This window comes from Heterodontus francisci, chromosome 11 (assembly GCF_036365525.1).
Source record: "Heterodontus francisci isolate sHetFra1 chromosome 11, sHetFra1.hap1, whole genome shotgun sequence".
NCBI lineage: Eukaryota > Metazoa > Chordata > Chondrichthyes > Heterodontiformes > Heterodontidae > Heterodontus > Heterodontus francisci.
In genome coordinates, this window is record NC_090381.1 from 15,506,162 (window position 1) to 15,528,575 (window position 22,414).

The window sequence follows — 22,414 nt, forward strand, 5'->3', positions numbered from 1 at the left end:
CCACTCTCTAACTGTGCCTCTGTTACTCTCTAACTGTGCCTGCCACTCTCTAACTGTGCCTCTGTTACTCTCTAACTGTGCCTGCCACTCTCTAACTGTGCCTCTGGTACTCTCTAACTGTGCCTCTGTTACTCTCTAACTGTGCCTGTCACTCTCTAACTGTGCCTCTGTTACTCTCTAACTCTGCCTCTGGTACTCTCTAACTGTGCCTCTGTTAATCTCTAACTGTGCCTGCCACTCTCTAACTGTGCCTCTGGTACTCTCTAACTGTGCCTGCCACTCTCTAACTGTGCCTCTCTTACTCTCTAACTCTGCCTCTGGTACTCTCTAACTGTGCCTCTGTTACTCTCTAACTCTGCCTGCCACTCTCTAACTGTGCCTCTGTTACCCTCTAACTCTGCCTCTGGTACTCTCTAACTGTGCCTCTGTTACTCTCTAACTGTGCCTGCCACTCTCTAACTGTGCCTCTGTTACTCTCTAACTCTGCCTCTGGTACTCTCTAACTGTGCCTCTGTTAATCTCTAACTGTGCCTCTGTTACTCTCTAACTCTGCCTGCCACTCTCTACCTGTGCCTCTGTTACTCTCTAACTCTGCCTCTGGTACTCTCTAACTGTGCCTCTGTTAATCTCTAACTGTGCCTGCCACTCTCTAACTGTGCCTCTGGTACTCTCTAACTGTGCCTGCCACTCTCTAACTGTGCCTCTGTTACTCTCTAACTCTGCCTCTGGTACTCTCTAACTGTGCCTCTGTTACTCTCTAACTCTGCCTGCCACTCTCTAACTGTGCCTCTGTTACTCTCTAACTCTGCCTCTGGTACTCTCTAACTGTGCCTCTGTTACTCTCTAACTGTGCCTGCCACTCTCTAACTGTGCCTCTGGTACTCTCTAACTGTGCCTCTGTTACTCTCTAACTGTGCCTGCCACTCTCTAACTGTGCCTCTGTTACTCTCTAACTGTGCCTGCCACTCTCTAACTGTGCCTCTGTTACTCTCTAACTCTGCCTCTGGTACTCTCTAACTGTGCCTCTGTTACTCTCTAACTGTGCCTGCCACTCTCTAACTGTGCCTCTGGTACTCTCCAACTGTGCCTTTGTTACTCTCTAACTGTGCCTCTGTTACTCTCTAACTCTGCCTGCCACTCTCTAACTGTGCCTCTGTTACTCTCTAACTGTGCCTGCCACTCTCTAACTGTGCCTCTGTTACTCTCTAACTGTGCCTGCCACTCTCTAACTGTGCCTCTGGTACTCTCTAACTGTGCCTCTGTTACTCTCTAACTGTGCCTGTCACTCTCTAACTGTGCCTCTGTTACTCTCTAACTCTGCCTCTGGTACTCTCTAACTGTGCCTCTGTTAATCTCTAACTGTGCCTGCCACTCTCTAACTGTGCCTCTGGTACTCTCTAACTGTGCCTGCCACTCTCTAACTGTGCCTCTGTTACTCTCTAACTCTGCCTCTGGTACTGTCTAACTGTGCCTCTGTTACTCTCTAACTCTGCCTGCCACTCTCTAACTGTGCCTCTGTTACTCTCTAACTCTGCCTCTGGTACTCTCTAACTGTGCCTCTGTTACTCTCTAACTGTGCCTGCCACTCTCTAACTGTGCCTCTGGTACTCTCTAACTGTGCCTCTGTTACTCTCTAACTGTGCCTGCCACTCTCTAACTGTGCCTCTGTTACTCTCTAACTCTGCCTGCCACTCTCTAACTGTGCCTCTGTTACTCTCTAACTCTGCCTCTGGTACTCTCTAACTGTGCCTCTGTTACTCTCTAACTGTGCCTGCCACTCTCTAACTGTGCCTCTGGTACTCTCTAACTGTGCCTTTGTTACTCTCTAACTGTGCCTCTGTTACTCTCTAACTCTGCCTGCCACTCTCTAACTGTGCCTCTGTTACTCTCTAACTCTGCCTCTGGTACTCTCTAACTGTGCCTCTGTTAATCTCTAACTGTGCCTGCCACTCTCTAACTGTGCCTCTGGTACTCTCTAACTGTGCCTGCCACTCTCTAACTGTGCCTCTGTTACTCTCTAACTCTGCCTCTGGTACTCTCTAACTGTGCCTCTGTTACTCTCTAACTCTGCCTGCCACTCTCTAACTGTGCCTCTGTTACTCTCTAACTCTGCCTCTGGTACTCTCTAACTGTGCCTCTGTTACTCTCTAACTGTGCCTGCCACTCTCTAACTGTGCCTCTGGTACTCTCTAACTGTGCCTCTGTTACTCTCTAACTGTGCCTGCCACTCTCTAACTGTGCCTCTGTTACTCTCTAACTGTGCCTGCCACTCTCTAACTGTGCCTCTGTTACTCTCTAACTCTGCCTCTGGTACTCTCTAACTGTGCCTCTGTTACTCTCTAACTGTGCCTGCCACTCTCTAACTGTGCCTCTGGTACTCTCTAACTGTGCCTCTGTTACTCTCTAACTGTGCCTCTGTTACTCTCTAACTCTGCCTGCCACTCTCTAACTGTGCCTCTGTTACTCTCTAACTGTGCCTGCCACTCTCTAACTGTGCCTCTGTTACTCTCTAACTGTGCCTGCCACTCTCTAACTGTGCCTCTGGTACTCTCTAACTGTGCCTCTGTTACTCTCTAACTGTGCCTGTCACTCTCTAACTGTGCCTCTGTTACTCTCTAACTCTGCCTCTGGTACTCTCTAACTGTGCCTCTGTTAATCTCTAACTGTGCCTGCCACTCTCTAACTGTGCCTCTGGTACTCTCTAACTGTGCCTGCCACTCTCTAACTGTGCCTCTGTTACTCTCTAACTCTGCCTCTGGTACTCTCTAACTGTGCCTCTGTTACTCTCTAATTCTGCCTCTGGTACTCTCTAACTGTGCCTCTGTTACTCTCTAACTGTGCCTGCCACTCTCTAACTGTTCCTCTGGTACTCTCTAACTGTGCCTCTGTTACTCTCTAACTGTGCCTCTGGTACTCTCCAACTGTGCCTTTGTTACTCTCTAACTGTGCCTCTGTTACTCTCTAACTCTGCCTGCCACTCTCTAACTGTGCCTCTGTTACTCTCTAACTGTGCCTGCCACTCTCTAACTGTGCCTCTGTTACTCTCTAACTGTGCCTGCCACTCTCTAACTGTGCCTCTGGTACTCTCTAACTGTGCCTCTGTTACTCTCTAACTGTGCCTGTCACTCTCTAACTGTGCCTCTGGTACTCTCTAACTGTGCCTCTGTTACTCTCTAACTCTGCCTGCCACTCTCTAACTGTGCCTCTGTTACTCTCTAACTGTGCCTGCCACTCTCTAACTGTGCCTCTGTTACTCTCTAACTGTGCCTGCCACTCTCTAACTGTGCCTTTGTTACTCTCTAACTGTGCCTCTGTTACTCTCTAACTGTGCCTGCCACTCTCTAACTGTGCCTCTGTTACTCTCTAACTGTGCCTGCCACTCTCTAACTGTGCCTTTTTTACTCTCTAACTGTGCCTGCCACTCTCTAACTGTGCCTCTGGTACTCTCTAACTGTGCCTCTGTTACTCTCTAACTGTGACTGTCACTCTCTAACTGTGCCTCTGTTACTCTCTAACTCTGCCTCTGGTACTCTCTAACTGTGCCTCTGTTAATCTCTAACTGTGCCTGCCACTCTCTAACTGTGCCTCTGGTACTCTCTAACTGTGCCTGCCACTCTCTAACTGAACCTCTGTTACTCTCTAACTCTGCCTCTGGTACTCTCTAACTGTGCCTCTGTTACTCTCTAACTCTGCCTGCCACTCTCTAACTGTGCCTCTGTTACTCTCTAACTCTGCCTCTGGTACTCTCTAACTGTGCCTCTGTTACTCTCTAACTGTGCCTGCCACTCTCTAACTGTGCCTCTGGTACTCTCTAACTGTGCCTCTGTTACTCTCTAACTGTGCCTGCCACTCTCTAACTGTGCCTCTGTTACTCTCTAACTGTGCCTGCCACTCTCTAACTGTGCCTCTGTTACTCTCGAACTCTGCCTCTGGTACTCTCTAACTGTGCCTCTGTTACTCTCTAACTGTGCCTGCCACTCTCTAACTGTGCCTCTGGTACTCTCTAACTGTGCCTCTGTTACTCTCTAACTGTGCCTCTGTTACTCTCTAACTCTGCCTGCCACTCTCTAACTGTGCCTCTGTTACTCTCTAACTGTGCCTGCCACTCTCTAACTGTGCCTCTGTTACTCTCTAACTGCGCCTGCCACTCTCTAACTGTGCCTCTGGTACTCTCTAACTGTGCCTCTGTTACTCTCTAACTGTGCCTGTCACTCTCTAACTGTGCCTCTGTTACTCTCTAACTCTGCCTCTGGTACTCTCTAACTGTGCCTCTGTTACTCTCTAACTGTGCCTGCCACTCTCTAACTGTGCCTGCCACTCTCTAACTGTGCCTCTGTTACTCTCTAACTCTGCCTGCCACTCTCTAACTGTGCCTTTGTTACTCTCTAACTGTGCCTCTGTTACTCTCTAACTGTGCCTGCCACTCTCTAACTGTGCCTCTGTTACTCTCTAACTGTGCCTGCCACTCTCTAACTGTGCCTTTTTTACTCTCTAACTGTGCCTCTGTTACTCTCTAACTCTGCCTGCCACTCACTAACTGTGCCTCTGTTACTCTCTAACTCTGCCTCTGGTACTCTCTAACTGTGCCTCTGTTACTCTCTAACTGTGCCTGCCACTCTCTAACTGTGCCTCTGGTACTCTCTAACTGTGCCTCTGTTACTCTCTAACTGTGCCTGCCACTCTCTAACTGTGCCTCTGTTACTCTCTAACTGTGCCTGCCACTCTCTAACTGTGCCTCTGTTACTCTCTAACTGTGCCTCTGGTACTCTCTAACTGTGCCTCTGTTACTCTCTAACTGTGCCTGCCACTCTCTAACTGTGCCTCTGGTACTCTCCAACTGTGCCTTTGTTACTCTCTAACTGTGCCTCTGTTACTCTCTAACTCTGCCTGCCACTCTCTAACTGTGCCTCTGTTACTCTCTAACTGTGCCTGCCACTCTCTAACTGTGCCTCTGTTACTCTCTAACTGTGCCTGCCACTCTCTAACTGTGCCTCTGGTACTCTCTAACTGTGCCTCTGTTACTCTCTAACTGTGCCTGTCACTCTCTAACTGTGCCTCTGTTACTCTCTAACTCTGCCTCTGGTACTCTCTAACTGTGCCTCTGTTAATCTCTAACTGTGCCTGCCACTCTCTAACTGTGCCTCTGTTACTCTCTAACTCTGCCTCTGGTACTCTCTAACTGTGCCTCTGTTACTCTCTAACTCTGCCTGCCACTCTCTAACTTTGCCTCTGTTACTCTCTAACTCTGCCTCTGGTACTCTCTAACTGTGCCTCTGTTACTCTCTAACTGTGCCTGCCACTCTCTAACTGTGCCTCTGGTACTCTCTAACTGTGCCTCTGTTACTCTCTAACTGTGCCTGCCACTCTCTAACTGTGCCTCTGTTACTCTCTAACTGTGCCTGCCACTCTCTAACTGTGCCTCTGTTACTCTCTAACTCTGCCTCTGGTACTCTCTAACTGTGCCTCTGTTACTCTCTAACTGTGACTGCCACTCTCTAACTGTGCCTCTGGTACTCTCTAACTGTGCCTTTGTTACTCTCTAACTGTGCCTCTGTTACTCTCTAACTCTGCCTGCCACTCTCTAACTGTGCCTCTGTTACTCTCTAACTGTGCCTGCCACTCTCTAACTGTGCCTCTGTTACTCTCTAACTGCGCCTGCCACTCTCTAACTGTGCCTCTGGTACTCTCTAACTGTGCCTCTGTTACTCTCTAACTGTGCCTGTCACTCTCTAACTGTGCCTCTGGTACTCTCTAACTGTGCCTCTGTTAATCTCTAACTCTGCCTGCCACTCTCTAACTGTGCCTCTGTTACTCTCTAACTCTGCCTGCCACTCTCTAACTGTGCCTCTGTTACTCTCTAACTGTGCCTGCCACTCTCTAACTGTGCCTTTGTTACTCTCTAACTGTGCCTCTGTTACTCTCTAACTGTGCCTGCCACTCTCTAACTGTGCCTCTGTTACTCTCTAACTGTGCCTGCCACTCTCTAACTGTGCCTTTTTTACTCTCTAACTGTGCCTGCCACTCTCTAACTGTGCCTCTGGTACTCTCTAACTGTGCCTCTGTTACTCTCTAACTGTGCCTGTCACTCTCTAACTGTGCCTCTGTTACTCTCTAACTCTGCCTCTGGTACTCTCTAACTGTGCCTCTGTTAATCTCTAACTGTGCCTGCCACTCTCTAACTGTGCCTCTGGTACTCTCTAACTGTGCCTGCCACTCTCTAACTGTGCCTCTGTTACTCTCTAACTCTGCCTCTGGTACTCTCTAACTGTGCCTCTGTTACTCTCTAACTCTGCCTGCCACTCTCTAACTGTGCCTCTGTTACTCTCTAACTCTGCCTCTGTTACTCTCTAACTGTGCCTCTGTTACTCTCTAACTGTGCCTGCCACTCTCTAACTGTGCCTCTGGTACTCTCTAACTGTGCCTCTGTTACTCTCTAACTGTGCCTGCCACTCTCTAACTGTGCCTCTGTTACTCTCTAACTGTGCCTGCCACTCTCTAACTGTGCCTCTGTTACTCTCTAACTCTGCCTCTGGTACTCTCTAACTGTGCCTCTGTTACTCTCTAACTGTGCCTGCCACTCTCTAACTGTGCCTCTGGTACTCTCCAACTGTGCCTTTGTTACTCTCTAACTGTGCCTCTGTTACTCTCTAACTCTGCCTGCCACTCTCTAACTGTGCCTCTGTTACTCTCTAACTGTGCCTGCCACTCTCTAACTGTGCCTCTGTTACTCTCTAACTGTGCCTGCCACTCTCTAACTGTGCCTCTGTTACTCTCTAACTGTGCCTCTGTTACTCTCTAACTGTGCCTGTCACTCTCTAACTGTGCCTCTGTTACTCTCTAACTCTGCCTCTGGTACTCTCTAACTGTGCCTCTGTTAATCTCTAACTGTGCCTGCCACTCTCTAACTGTGCCTCTGGTACTCTCTAACTGTGCCTGCCACTCTCTAACTGTGCCTCTGTTACTCTCTAACTCTGCCTGCCACTCTCTAACTGTGCCTCTGTTACTCTCTAACTCTGCCTGCCACTCTCTAACTGTGCCTCTGTTACTCTCTAACTCTGCCTCTGGTACTCTCTAACTGTGCCTCTGTTACTCTCTAACTGTGCCTGCCACTCTCTAACTGTGCCTCTGGTACTCTCTAACTGTGCCTCTGTTACTCTCTAACTGTGCCTGCCACTCTCTAACTGTGCCTCTGTTACTCTCTAACTGTGCCTGCCACTCTCTAACTGTGCCTCTGTTACTCTCTAACTCTGCCTCTGGTACTCTCTAACTGTGCCTCTGTTACTCTCTAACTGTGCCTGCCACTCTCTAACTGTGCCTCTGGTACTCTCCAACTGTGCCTTTGTTACTCTCTAACTGTGCCTCTGTTACTCTCTAACTCTGCCTGCCACTCTCTAACTGTGCCTCTGTTACTCTCTAACTGTGCCTGCCACTCTCTAACTGTGCCTCTGTTACTCTCTAACTGTGCCTGCCACTCTCTAACTTGCCTCTGGTACTCTCTAACTGTGCCTCTGTTACTCTCTAACTGTGCCTGTCACTCTCTAACTGTGCCTCTGTTACTCTCTAACTCTGCCTCTGGTACTCTCTAACTGTGCCTCTGTTAATCTCTAACTGTGCCTGCCACTCTCTAACTGTGCCTCTGGTACTCTCTAACTCTGCCTCTGGTACTCTCTAACTGTGCCTCTGTTACTCTCTAACTCTGCCTGCCACTCTCTAACTGTGCCTCTGTTACTCTCTAACTCTGCCTCTGGTACTCTCTAACTGTGCCTCTGTTACTCTCTAACTGTGCCTGCCACTCTCTAACTGTGCCTCTGGTACTCTCTAACTGTGCCTCTGTTACTCTCTAACTGTGCCTCTGTTACTCTCTAACTCTGCCTCTGGTACTCTCTAACTGTGCCTCTGTTACTCTCTAACTGTGCCTGCCACTCTCTAACTGTGCCTCTGGTACTCTCTAACTGTGCCTTTGTTACTCTCTAACTGTGCCGCTGTTACTCTCTAACTCTGCCTGCCACTCTCTAACTGTGCCTCTGTTACTCTCTAACTGTGCCTGCCACTCTCTAACTGTGCCTCTGTTACTCTCTAACTGCGCCTGCCACTCTCTAACTGTGCCTCTGGTACTCTCTAACTGTGCCTCTGTTACTCTCTAACTGTGCCTGTCACTCTCTAACTGTGCCTCTGGTACTCTCTAACTGTGCCTCTGTTACTCTCTAACTGCGCCTGCCACTCTCTAACTGTGCCTCTGGTACTCTCTAACTGTGCCTCTGTTACTCTCTAACTGTGCCTGTCACTCTCTAACTGTGCCTCTGGTACTCTCTAACTGTGCCTCTGTTACTCTCTAACTCTGCCTGCCACTCTCTAACTGTGCCTCTGTTACTCTCTAACTCTGCCTGCCACTCTCTAACTGTGCCTCTGTTACTCTCTAACTGTGCCTGCCACTCTCTAACTGTGCCTTTGTTACTCTCTAACTGTGCCTCTGTTACTCTCTAACTGTGCCTGCCACTCTCTAACTGTGCCTCTGTTACTCTCTAACTGTGCCTGCCACTCTCTAACTGTGCCTTTTTTACTCTCTAACTGTGCCTGCCACTCTCTAACTGTGCCTCTGGTACTCTCTAACTGTGCCTCTGTTACTCTCTAACTGTGCCTGTCACTCTCTAACTGTGCCTCTGTTACTCTCTAACTCTGCCTCTGGTACTCTCTAACTGTGCCTCTGTTAATCTCTAACTGTGCCTGCCACTCTCTAACTGTGCCTCTGGTACTCTCTAACTGTGCCTGCCACTCTCTAACTGTGCCTCTGTTACTCTCTAACTCTGCCTCTGGTACTCTCTAACTGTGCCTCTGTTACTCTCTAACTCTGCCTGCCACTCTCTAACTGTGCCTCTGTTACTCTCTAACTCTGCCTCTGGTACTCTCTAACTGTGCCTCTGTTACTCTCTAACTGTGCCTGCCACTCTCTAACTGTGCCTCTGGTACTCTCTAACTGTGCCTCTGTTACTCTCTAACTGTGCCTGCCACTCTCTAACTGTGCCTCTGTTACTCTCTAACTGTGCCTGCCACTCTCTAACTGTGCCTCTGTTACTCTCTAACTCTGCCTCTGGTACTCTCTAACTGTGCCTCTGTTACTCTCTAACTGTGCCTGCCACTCTCTAACTGTGCCTCTGGTACTCTCCAACTGTGCCTTTGTTACTCTCTAACTGTGCCTCTGTTACTCTCTAACTCTGCCTGCCACTCTCTAACTGTGCCTCTGTTACTCTCTAACTGTGCCTGCCACTCTCTAACTGTGCCTCTGTTACTCTCTAACTGTGCCTGCCACTCTCTAACTGTGCCTCTGTTACTCTCTAACTGTGCCTCTGTTACTCTCTAACTGTGCCTGTCACTCTCTAACTGTGCCTCTGTTACTCTCTAACTCTGCCTCTGGTACTCTCTAACTGTGCCTCTGTTACTCTCTAACTGTGCCTGCCACTCTCTAACTGTGCCTCTGGTACTCTCTAACTGTGCCTGCCACTCTCTAACTGTGCCTCTGTTACTCTCTAACTCTGCCTCTGGTACTCTCTAACTGTGCCTCTGTTACTCTCTAACTCTGCCTGCCACTCTCTAACTGTGCCTCTGTTACTCTCTAACTCTGCCTCTGGTACTCTCTAACTGTGCCTCTGTTACTCTCTAACTGTGCCTGCCACTCTCTAACTGTGCCTCTGGTACTCTCTAACTGTGCCTCTGTTACTCTCTAACTGTGCCTGCCACTCTCTAACTGTGCCTCTGTTACTCTCTAACTGTGCCTGCCACTCTCTAACTGTGCCTCTGTTACTCTCTAACTCTGCCTCTGGTACTCTCTAACTGTGCCTCTGTTACTCTCTAACTGTGCCTGCCACTCTCTAACTGTGCCTCTGGTACTCTCCAACTGTGCCTTTGTTACTCTCTAACTGTGCCTCTGTTACTCTCTAACTCTGCCTGCCACTCTCTAACTGTGCCTCTGTTACTCTCTAACTGTGCCTGCCACTCTCTAACTGTGCCTCTGTTACTCTCTAACTGTGCCTGCCACTCTCTAACTGTGCCTCTGGTACTCTCTAACTGTGCCTCTGTTACTCTCTAACTGTGCCTGTCACTCTCTAACTGTGCCTCTGTTACTCTCTAACTCTGCCTCTGGTACTCTCTAACTGTGCCTCTGTTAATCTCTAACTGTGCCTGCCACTCTCTAACTGTGCCTCTGGTACTCTCTAACTGTGCCTGCCACTCTCTAACTGTGCCTCTGTTACTCTCTAACTCTGCCTCTGGTACTCTCTAACTGTGCCTCTGTTACTCTCTAACTCTGCCTGCCACTCTCTAACTGTGCCTCTGTTACTCTCTAACTCTGCCTCTGGTACTCTCTAACTGTGCCTCTGTTACTCTCTAACTGTGCCTGCCACTCTCTAACTGTGCCTCTGGTACTCTCTAACTGTGCCTCTGTTACTCTCTAACTGTGCCTCTGTTAGTCTCTAACTCTGCCTCTGGTACTCTCTAACTGTGCCTCTGTTACTCTCTAACTGTGCCTGCCACTCTCTAACTGTGCCTCTGGTACTCTCTAACTGTGCCTTTGTTACTCTCTAACTGTGCCGCTGTTACTCTCTAACTCTGCCTGCCACTCTCTAACTGTGCCTCTGTTACTCTCTAACTGTGCCTGCCACTCTCTAACTGTGCCTCTGTTACTCTCTAACTGCGCCTGCCACTCTCTAACTGTGCCTCTGGTACTCTCTAACTGTGCCTCTGTTACTCTCTAACTGTGCCTGTCACTCTCTAACTGTGCCTCTGGTACTCTCTAACTGTGCCTCTGTTACTCTCTAACTCTGCCTGCCACTCTCTAACTGTGCCTCTGTTACTCTCTAACTGTGCCTGCCACTCTCTAACTGTGCCTCTGTTACTCTCTAACTGTGCCTGCCACTCTCTAACTGTGCCTTTGTTACTCTCTAACTGTGCCTCTGTTACTCTCTAACTGTGCCTGCCACTCTCTAACTGTGCCTCTGTTACTCTCTAACTGTGCCTGCCACTCTCTAACTGTGCCTTTTTTACTCTCTAACTGTGCCTGCCACTCTCTAACTGTGCCTCTGGTACTCTCTAACTGTGCCTCTGTTACTCTCTAACTGTGCCTGTCACTCTCTAACTGTGCCTCTGTTACTCTCTAACTCTGCCTCTGGTACTCTCTAACTGTGCCTCTGTTAATCTCTAACTGTGCCTGCCACTCTCCAACTGTGCCTCTGGTACTCTCTAACTGTGCCTGCCACTCTCTAACTGTGCCTCTGTTACTCTCTAACACTGCCTCTGGTACTCTCTAACTGTGCCTCTGTTACTCTCTAGCTCTGCCTGCCACTCTCTAACTGTGCCTCTGTTACTCTCTAACTCTGCCTCTGGTACTCTCTAACTGTGCCTCTGTTACTCTCTAACTGTGCCTGCCACTCTCTAACTGTGCCTCTGGTACTCTCTAACTGTGCCTCTGTTACTCTCTAACTGTGCCTGCCACTCTCTAACTGTGCCTCTGTTACTCTCTAACTGTGCCTGCCACTCTCTAACTGTGCCTCTGGTACTCTCTAACTGTGCCTTTGTTACTCTCTAACTGTGCCTCTGTTACTCTCTAACTCTGCCTGCCACTCTCTAACTGTGCCTCTGTTACTCTCTAACTGTGCCTGCCACTCTCTAACTGTGCCTCTGTTACTCTCTAACTGCGCCTGCCACTCTCTAACTGTGCCTCTGGTACTCTCTAACTGTGCCTCTGTTACTCTCTAACTGTGCCTGTCACTCTCTAACTGTGCCTCTGGTACTCTCTAACTGTGCCTCTGTTACTCTCTAACTCTGCCTGCCACTCTCTAACTGTGCCTCTGTTACTCTCTAACTGTGCCTGCCACTCTCTAACTGTGCCTCTGTTACTCTCTAACTGTGCCTGCCTCTCTCTAACTGTGCCTTTGTTACTCTCTAACTGTGCCTCTGTTACTCTCTAACTGTGCCTGCCACTCTCTAACTGTGCCTCTGTTACTCTCTAACTGTGCCTGCCACTCTCTAACTGTGCCTTTTTTACTCTCTAACTGTGCCTCTGTTACTCTCTAACTGTGCCTGCCACTCTCTAACTGTGCCTCTGGTACTCTCTAACTGTGCCTCTGTTACTCTCTAACTGTGCCTGCCACTCTCTAACTGTGCCTCTGTTACTCTCTAACTGTGCCTGCCACTCTCTAACTGTGCCTCTGTTACTCTCTAACTGTGCCTGCCACTCTCTAACTGTGTCTCTGGTACTCTCTAACTGTGCCTCTGTTACTCTCTAACTCTGCCTGCCACTCTCTAACTGTGCCTCTGTTACTCTCTAACTGTGCCTCTGGTACTCTCTAACTGTGCCTCTGTTACTCTCTAACTGTGCCTCTGTTACTCTCTAACTGTGCCTGCCACTCTCTAACTGTGCCTCTGGTACTCTCTAACTGTGCCTCTGTTACTCTCTAACTGTGCCTGCCACTCTCTAACTGAGCCTCTGGTACTCTCTAACTGTGCCTCTGTTACTCTCTAACTGTGCCTGCCACTCTCTAACTGTGCCTCTGTTACTCTCTAACTGTGCCTGCCACTCTCTAACTGTGCCTCTGGTACTCTCTAACTGTGCCTCTGTTACTCTCTAACTGTGCCTCTGTTACTCTCTAACTGTGCCTGCCACTCTCTAACTGAGCCTCTGCTACTCTCTAACTGTGCCTCTGTTACTCTCTAACTGTGCCTGCCACTCTCTAACTGTGCCTCTGTTACTCTCTAACTGTGCCTCTGTTACTCTCTAACTGTGCCTGCCACTCTCTAACTGAGCCTCTGCTACTCTCTAACTGTGCCTCTGTTACTCTCTAACTCTGCCTGCCACTCTCTAACTGTGCCTCTGTTACTCTCTAACTGTGCCTCTGTTACTCTCTAACTGTGCCTGCCACTCTCTAACTGTGCCTCTGGTACTCTCTAACTGTGCCTCTGTTACTCTCTAACTGTGCCTGCCACTCTCTAACTGAGCCTCTGCTACTCTCTAACTGTGCTTGCCACTCTCTAACTGTGCCTCTGCCACTCTCTAACTGTGCCTCTGTTCCTCTCTGTGCCTGCCACTCTCTAACTGTGCCTCTGTTACTCTCTAACTCTGCCTCTGGTACTCTCTGTGACTCTGTTTCTCTGCTGCGGTGTCTCGAGGCTGAATTTTCACCACAGAGGCAGGAAGCCTAAGCTGGGTTTGTTTTCGAGGCAGGAACCTGCCTCCAGTGGGAAACTGATGAAAGTTATGAGTTTCATATGAGTGAGCCCTTAATTGGCATGGACATGGGTTTCCTGTCCATTTAAGGGCATTGGGTCGGCTCTCAAAGCTGGAGGGCCAATCACTAAGCCATCACTAAGACTGTCTATTTCCATCTCCGTAACATCGTCCGACTTCACCCCTGATTCAGCTTATCTACTGCTGAGCTCCTCATCCATGCCTTTGTTGTCTCTAGATTTGATTATTCCAATGCACTGCTGGCTCTTCTCTCACATTCTACATTCTATTCTGCATAAACATGAGGTCATCCAAATCTCTGCTGCCAGTGTCTTAACTCGCACCAAGTTCCATTTCTCCATTCACCCCTGTGCTCGCTGAACTACATTGGCTCCTGGTCAAGCAAAGTGTTAACTTTAAAATTTTCATCCTTGTTTTCAAATCCCTCCATGACCTTGTCCCTCCCTATCTCTGTAATCTCCTCCAGCCCACAACCCTCCAAGATATTGTACCCCTCTATTTCTGGCCTCTTGTGTATCCCTGATTTTAATCGCTCCACCATTGGTGGTCATGCCTTCAGTTACCTGGGCCCCAAGCATTGGAATACCCTCCCTACAACTCTTCACCTCTCTTTTTGCCTTTAAGACACTCCTTAAACCCTACCCCATTGACTTAGCTTTTGGTCATCTGCTCTAATCTCTCCTTTTGTGTCTCAGTGTCATACTTTGTTTCGCAATGTTCCTCTGAAGAACTTTGGGACGTTTCATTATGTTAAAGGTACCATATAAATATAAGTTGTTGTTGACATTTTTTGAGGTTTGGTGTGATGTTTCAATGGTCTAGAGATGGTTGGGGGGTTGTTTGGGTTTGGTGTGGTGTCTTGGAGTCTTGGTCTTGGTGTTGCTTGGAGTTGTTTGGGTTGGTGTGATATTTCACTGTATTGGGACTTGTGTGGTTTGTCACTGGGTTGGGGTTAGTGTTTTGGAGTTGGAGCGATGTTTCAGTGGTGTGGAGATGGTTGGGGGTTGGTTTGATTTTCAGGTTGTTGGGGTTGGTTGGGTTTAGTGTGATGCCTTGATGTGTTGGCATTGGGGTTGGTTGGAGCTGGTGCAGTGTCTCAGTGCATTGAGGTTGGTGTGACGTGTCATTGATCTGGGGTTGATCAGTGATAGATGTTTCAGTGTGTTGCGGTTGGTTGGGGTTGTCATTATGTGGTGGTTACGGTTGCTGCAAAACTGATTGTGTCGGGGTTAGTGTGATGTTTTGGTGTGCTATATAACAACGGTTACATAAAGCTCTTGCTAGACACCATCTTGAGTGATGTTCTGTTCACTGCACCTCAGAAGGATATATTTTCCTTGGAGGGGCTGCAGCAGAGATTCACCAGAATGACACTGGGTCCAAAAGGGTTAAATTATGAGGACAGGTTGAATAGACTGGTTTTGTATTCGCTTGAGTAAAGATTAAGAGGTAATCTAATTGAGGTGTTTATAGGGTAGGTAAATATAAACTATTTCCATTGGCGGGGAGTCCCGAACAAGGAGACATAACCTTAAAATTACAGCTCGGCCGTTCACACAAAGCATTTCTTCACACAAAAGGTATTGGAAATCTGGAATTCTCTTCCCCAAAAAACCTGGTGGTCAACTGAAAATTTCAAAATTGAGATTGATAGACTTTTGCTGGGCAAGCATATTAAGGGTTAAAGAATCAAAACCGGTTAAGGTACAGATCAGTCATGAACTAATTAAGCAGGCTTGAGTTGCTGAAAGGAAAAGGAGTAGTCTAAAGTTCTAAGATGGGAAAAAAACAGGAAAAATATAAAGAATTAGCTCAAAGAAAAATATTCAAAAATGGCATGGTTTGCAATCGTGTCAGAAAGGATGGGACAAGCATAAATCTTTTTACGAACATGCAGATTGTAGTTGCTGATCACTCCAAAGACACAGCGCCTGCTGTGTGCCCCCTGTTATGAGCTGCATCCCATGTGTTGTGTGACTATCATTCAATTGGCATAACAATCTTGTATGAATATGGAATAAATAAACTGTTGTTGGGATAAACAGCTGCACAAATTGACAAAAGGATTCTCGCCCTTTGTATTAACATTAGCAGAAGCTGAAATCTCCCCAGGTGCTCATGATAAGCATTAGGTATTAACAAATGTAATTATTGGACCTGCCTCATGGTGTCTTTAAACTCCAGTATGCAGGAGAAAGGTTCTCAATGTGATTCAGCCAGTGAGGATATTTTGTGCTGTGATTTGGCGGATAGACAATGACCATTTGGACGACTCACAGTAAATATCGTTTTTGTGCCAAGAGCATTAATTGAAACAAAACAGGTGTAACATTGCATCTTATTGATAAGCAAATATCCAGCTAACCATGTCACTGAGTTCTGGTTTACTGCAGCTCTCTGAGGGATGGGACTTTTCAATCTGCCATCTGTCCTCGTAGTCAGTACTAAAAGAGGGTCTCAGTCATCTCCAAATTACAGCAAGTGCTATATTATTAAGGATCCATGCAATTTGCAAGGCAATTCATTTCTTTTCAGTATTAATATAGTTTCCAAGAGAAATGCCTTTTTGTCTTCTGTGAATCCTATGTGCTACACCGGCTCATTCTCCAAGCTTTCACTGATAGATGTTTATTCTTCAGTGGCAGGCTGGAAGAGATCACTTTTCAACTATCTGGCAGCTTTTTTGAGCTGACTGGCAGACACAGTACAGATATAAAAGGGTCACTCAGTGCAAAATTATCAAACAAGATAAGATTCAGCTCCGGAGTGCTGCTGGTTTCAGTGCTACAGGAGCCCGGAGATGAAAATACCAGCATGGAGCCCACTCCCAATGACATCCAGTGCAGCTGTGTCAAATGCCACGTTAGGAATAGCAATAGCACAGGTACCCCTTGCAAGCACCAGAAACATGTGGAGTGGACAATATTGAGGTTAATCATCTGAGCTCCAGGACATCACTGCAGGAGTTCCTCAGGGTAGTGTCCGAGGCCCAACCATCTTCAGCTGCTTCATCAATTACCTTCCTTCAGGTCAGAAGTGGGGATGTTTGCTGATGATTGCACAATGTCCAGCACCATTCGGAATTCCTCAGATACTGAAGCAGCCCATGTCCATATGCAGCAAGACCTGAACAAAATCAAGGCTTGGGCTAATAAGTGGCAAGTAACATTCACGCCACACAAATGCCAGGCAATGACCATCTCCAACTGGAGAGAATCTAACCATCTCCCCTTGACATTCAATGGCATTACCATCGCTGAATCCCCCACTATCAACATCCTGGGGGCTACCATTAACCAGAAACTGAACTGGAGTAGCCATATAAATACCGTGGCTACAAGAGAAGGTCAGAGGCTAGGAATCCTGCAGCGAGTAACTCACCTCCTCACTCCCCAAAGCCTGTCCACCATCTACAAGGCGCAAGTCAAGAATGTAATGGAATATTCTCCACCTGCCTGGATGGGTGCAGCTGCAACAACACTCAAGAAGCTCAACACCATCCAGGACAAAGCAGCGCACCCCATCTACAAACATTCACTCCCTCCACCACCGACGCACAGTGGCAGCAGTGTGTACCATCTACAAGATGCACTGCAGCAATGCACCAAGGCTCCATAGACAGCACCTTCCAAACCCTCTACCACCTAGAAGGACAAGAGCAGCAGATGCAGGGGAACATCACCACCTGCAAGTTCCCCTCAAAGTCACACACCATTCTGACTTGGAACTATATCACCGTTCCTTCACTGTCACTGGGTCAAAATCCTGGAACTCCCTTCTGAACAGCACTGTGGGTGTACCTATCCCACATGGACTGCAGTGGTTCAAGAAGGCAGCTCACCACCACCTTCTCAAGGGCAATTAAAGAAGGGCAATAAACACTGGCCTGGCCAGCGGCGCCCACATCCCCAGAACAAATTTTTAAAAGTCAGCATCTACTGTTGATTTTGTTGCCAACCTGCCATTTTGGACCGCGCAGGACCTGTTGACACCCTCATAAACATGCACAGCTGAACATGCTGCACAAGGGAGCCCCAACTAGGGTGATTTGAAGAGATTGCAGTGCAACTTTTAGGTGAGGTGCTTTTGACTTTCTCTTGCTGCTGCAGAGAAAGTGGAAGTGCTGTGTACAGTGTTGTTGGAGGGGTTTGTACAAGTTGTTGGAATCAGAAGGGAGTGGTGATGGATCCTTATAAGGGCTGGGGTGGATTGAAAGGCCTGCGAGAAGAAAACCTGCTCCCTGTCATGGGGGTTTATATCTGCAGTTCCTCTTGGGCTACAGCATAGGCAGCAGAGATGGGAAACTGCTCAGAGAACAAGAGGAGGAGGGCCCCCAGCAAGAGGCCTTACCCACCTTGAGTCTCCAGGGAGCACGTCACCTACCTCTAATTCAGCCAGGAGCAGTGTCTGTGACGGCTATTCTTCACCAAGGAGGTAGTGCCTGAACTGTACCTACTCCTCTAACTGGATCTGCAGCTGCAAAGCAGGGCAAGGATGGGGCTGCCAGTTGCCTTCAAGGTCACCGTCACCCTCAATTTCTATACATCAGAGAGGATACCGAAACCCTGTATACAAGGCGAAGGGACTTCATTGTCTTCTCTTCTCTCTAAGCAGAGAGAAGGAGATGGAGCAGGCACATGGCTTTTCCAGGATAGCGGGATTCCCCATGGTGTAGGGAGCCATTGACAGCATGCAGGTGGCTCTGCAGCTGCCACATTCCAATGGGGAAATGCACCAGAACCGCAAAGGATTCCACTCCCTGAATATGTAGTTGGTGTGCGACCACACACAGATTATCATGTTGGTGAATGCTCACTATCCTGGCAACATTCAAGATGCTTTCTTGCTGTACCAGTCAGCAATTCCAACCATTCTCAAGCCACCATGTTGAACCAGAGGGTGGCTGCTTGGTGACTAGGGTTATCCACAGTACATGTGGCTGATGACTCCCCTCTGCCACCCAACCACACATGGACAGCACACTTACAATGATGACCATGATGTGACTTGGAATATCATGGAGCAGATCATTGGCACTCAGGAACAACGGTTCCGCTGCCTGGACCACTCAGGGATGTCCTCCAGTACTCACTGGAGCAAGTATCCTGATTCATTGTGGTCTGCTGTTTCCTCCACAACCAGGAAATCATGAGGGTGCAGTCATTGCCACGAGGGCTTTGGCAACCACCTCAGGAGGAGGAGGAAGAGGAAGAAGAGAAAAGGGAGAAAGGGACGGGGTATCAAGGACATCTTCACTCTGGACGGGCTGTCCATCAGTGTCTCATTAGACTCTGATTCCCATGCAAAATTCCCCAAATCACTGTTATTCTTCACTTCCCCACCTTTACATCCCTCTGTTACTGACCATGACATCCTCTTGGCCAGAATCCTGAAATAAAAGACACCACAAAACAACAATTTCATACCTGCTTTATGCAACAACACTTCCAATAAACCATACTATTCAAACTTGTGCATTCCCTTAGTGCCTGTCTTATAGATGCCTTTACCTGTCCCAAAGCTCTGACACAGTGATACCCCAGTGGCTGCAGCATGGCTGGTGGAAGGCTGCTGACTTTCAGTGGGGAGACTGCAGATGGCCTTGCAGGACAACCTCGAGCAGCTCTGGACCTTGACGGCCTGGCTTTGGACTGTACCACCTCGGCATGTGTGGCATCTGGGTTGGCTGGCTGACAGGCGACAGCTGGGGCACTGGCAGAGTGGCAGTGGTGGGAGCACAAATGTTGTCATCCTGAGAGAGGACAGCAGGCTTCTGCTTCGTGGAACACTCAGCCAGCGTGATGACTCAGTAATCCGAGTAATCTACTGGAGCACAGATTGCTGGCCTGCTGTCAGATGCTGCATGCCCCTTTGAGCACTGGTATCCGCAGCCAGGATGGCAGCAGTATGAGCCTGCATGGCAACAAGCTGGGAGTTCCTAATCTCAATCTGAGCTTCCACTGCAGCACTCAGACGTTGGGTGGCTTCTGTTTGTGCTGCAATGAAAGCTGCGACATCGGCCATTAAACGCTTGGCGAGAATGGGCGACTGAGGGGTGGCTCTTTCACGCTGGCAAGAATGGGCTCCAAACTCTGTGCAAAGCCCTGTGTCAAGTTGGTGCTGGACTCCTCCCTGTTCCTTGACAGTGGCAGCAGGCTTTCTGGCAGGTCTGCCACTGCACCAAACATTTCTGTGTGCATGCCCATCAGCCTCTTTCTGTAGTCCGTCCCATCATGGTCCTCATCTGAGTTCCTTGCAGCAGAACTCATGTGACCTCACCCTCCAGGGAGCTGGCCACACACTATCCTTTCCCTCGACACTGACTATAACCCACATATTCCTGGTGATCACCATGTGCAGATCCTGCCTCTATACTACCCTGTAAAGTACACACAATGCCTTTCATGGTCAGGCACCACTGGCTGACCAGACAGCAGGTCTTGAGTATCTGAAAGCATAGGGTGAGGGAAGCAGTGGGTGAGTGGAAAGCATGGTTACATGATTTGCAGCTTGTACATCATACCAGATTGCGGGGTGAGGATGAGGTGGATTTGAGAAGGTGTATAAGGCAGGAACATACCATCATCCTGAATGGTTTCAGTGAAGCCAGTTCCAATAACCTCAGTCACTGCTGCTCCAATAAGCCAGAACACCATTTCATTCAAGGGCCTGAGGACATGCAGGTGTTCCAGTCCCATACCTCTGCTGCTCCATCCTGTTATGTGCCACCTTGTCCTGCTAGCTAGAAGGAAGAGTGTCAGTGACCATGTTGCAATGTGTTTGGGTGATGTGCCTGGCATAGCTGAATAGCTGGAAGTCGGTAAAGCTGCGAGATGTGGATATTGTTGTGGGACAACCTTAAGAAGGGATGACCTTAAGAGTGGACCGCCTTAAGAACAGTAAATGAAGATCATCGGAGGAAGTGATGTCATGTCACAATGACCAGGGAGTTGTGGGGGAGCCCGGCAGAGTGAGAGATGTTCAAGTCTAGCTCATGCAGTAACTATATGTATATATATGTTCCAGTTCAGTTATCACAAAACCCACATTTATTTTGGATATTACTTGCAGTACAGTGTTCCTTACAACTGATCATACACCAAGGGACAAGTAATATTATATGGCAGCAGTGGTGGGATCTATTTATTTTTTCTGAAGACCACCAAACATCACATCGTGGCAACTTTTGATTTTTCCTGAAGAATGCATCATGAGAGAGAACAAGGAACAGCAAGTTGCTTACCTGAGTGGCCGATAATCCAGCAGAACAGAAGCTAGCAAGAGGGGACTACAGTGAGCCTGGACACAGACAGACCCTGGGAGGTTGAAACTCTGTGAGTATAGCAGGCAATTTACCAGAGATTGGAGTTTTCACCTATCTGGCAGTAGGTTGAAAAATTTTAAAAGCAGTAACCGAAGCCATTCTGTTTTAGCTTTCCCTTTCTTTGCTTCATGGGCGAAGCCTAAGCCCAAAGGAGTGGGAAGAACTCAACAGCGCCACTGGAGGTACAGCATGAAGTAAAGGACTGATTGTGGCAGCTGCTAGTTCTACAAGCTCCACCCCCCTTTATAAAAAACAGTTCACAGTTCTAAACAAAATCTAATAGCTGTGTCAACAAAGAGCCTGTTTCTATAAACAATGAAAGCTATAGTCAATCTCTCTTAAAAGAAGCAGGTACCAAATCTGTCTTAAAAGGGAAATAAAAGGAGTACTGAAACAAGAACAAGAAATGCTGGAATCACTCAGCAGGTCTGGCAGCATCTGTGGAAAGAGAAGCAGAGTTAACGTTTTGGGTCAGTGACCCTTCTTCGGAACTGACAAGTATTAGAAAAGTCACAGATTATAAGCAAGTGAGGTGGGGGTGGGGCAAGAGATAACAAAGGAGAAGGTGCAGATTGGACCAGGCCACATAGCTGACCAAAAGGTCACGGAGCAAAGGCAAACAATATGTTAATGGTGTGTTGAAAGACAAAGCATTAGTACAGATTAGGTGTAATTACACTGAATATTGAACAGCAGCAAGTTTTTTTCAGGTTTGCACTTGGGGAGGGTGAACCTGGGTCGCTGGAGCTGTGAGGCTGCAGTGCTAACCACTGCACCACTGTGCCAAAGGTCTGAAAGGTTGCAACACTGAGTGCATTGAGTTGGTTAGAGACCTGAAACTAGTTTACCCAAACAGATTTGATGCAATCGGTGATTTCAAGGGTGATGCCATACTGCACATGAGAGAGGATGCAATTCCTACTATTGATGCTGCAAGGAAGTGCAGCGTGCACACTCAAGAGAACCTTAAAGTGAAGCTGGATGAGATCGAATGTAACGGAATCATCCGCCGAGTGCACCAGCACTCCAATTGGTGCAGCTCCATTACCTGCAGGCTGAAGAAAGATGGCAACCTTAGAATTTGCTTAGACCCGGGATGACTGAATTCAATCTTTAAGAGATGCCGGCACAAAATCAGGACTCTGGAGGAGTTGAATCCTAAGTTCACTGGTGATCAGTATTTTTCAAAGCTCAACACGAAATGTGGCAACTGATCTGTCACTTAACCAAGCAGTCCCAGCTACTTACAACTTTTGGAACCCCATTCTGGAGATACTGCTTCAGATGGTTACCATTTGGTCTGTGCAATAACCAGAACATTTTCCAACAAAACATGGACAGGATAAAGGAAAATGTCTTGGGCTGTATCTGTATAGCTGATGATATTGCAGTGATGGGAAGATGACTGAAACTTGTATTTGCTAATGCTAGCTGCTCATCATAAAGACCTTGTACTCAATGGCAAGAAGTGCCAGGTCAACATTCGGCACAATAACTTCTTTGGGTTGATATATTCCACCACAAGAGTATGCCCAGACCCAGATAAGATCGAAGACGTCAGAGCCATGCCAACTCCTCAGGACCGGGAAGATCTACAACGGTGCCTTGGGCTGTTCAAACTTTTGGCCCCATACATCACCAATTTCGCTGAGTGAGTCCAGCACCAATTAGGGAGCTGCTGTGTAAAGAGACCCCTTATTTGTGGCAGAAAGACCACTAGCAGATTTTTGAGTCTTTAAAGTTAGTTCTGTTAAGACAGCATGCTACAATGCTAAGGCCCAAAGAGACCATGCTCAAGGTCAACGTATCCCAGAAGAGCTTAGGCACCTGTATCATGCAGGAAGGGAAGCCAA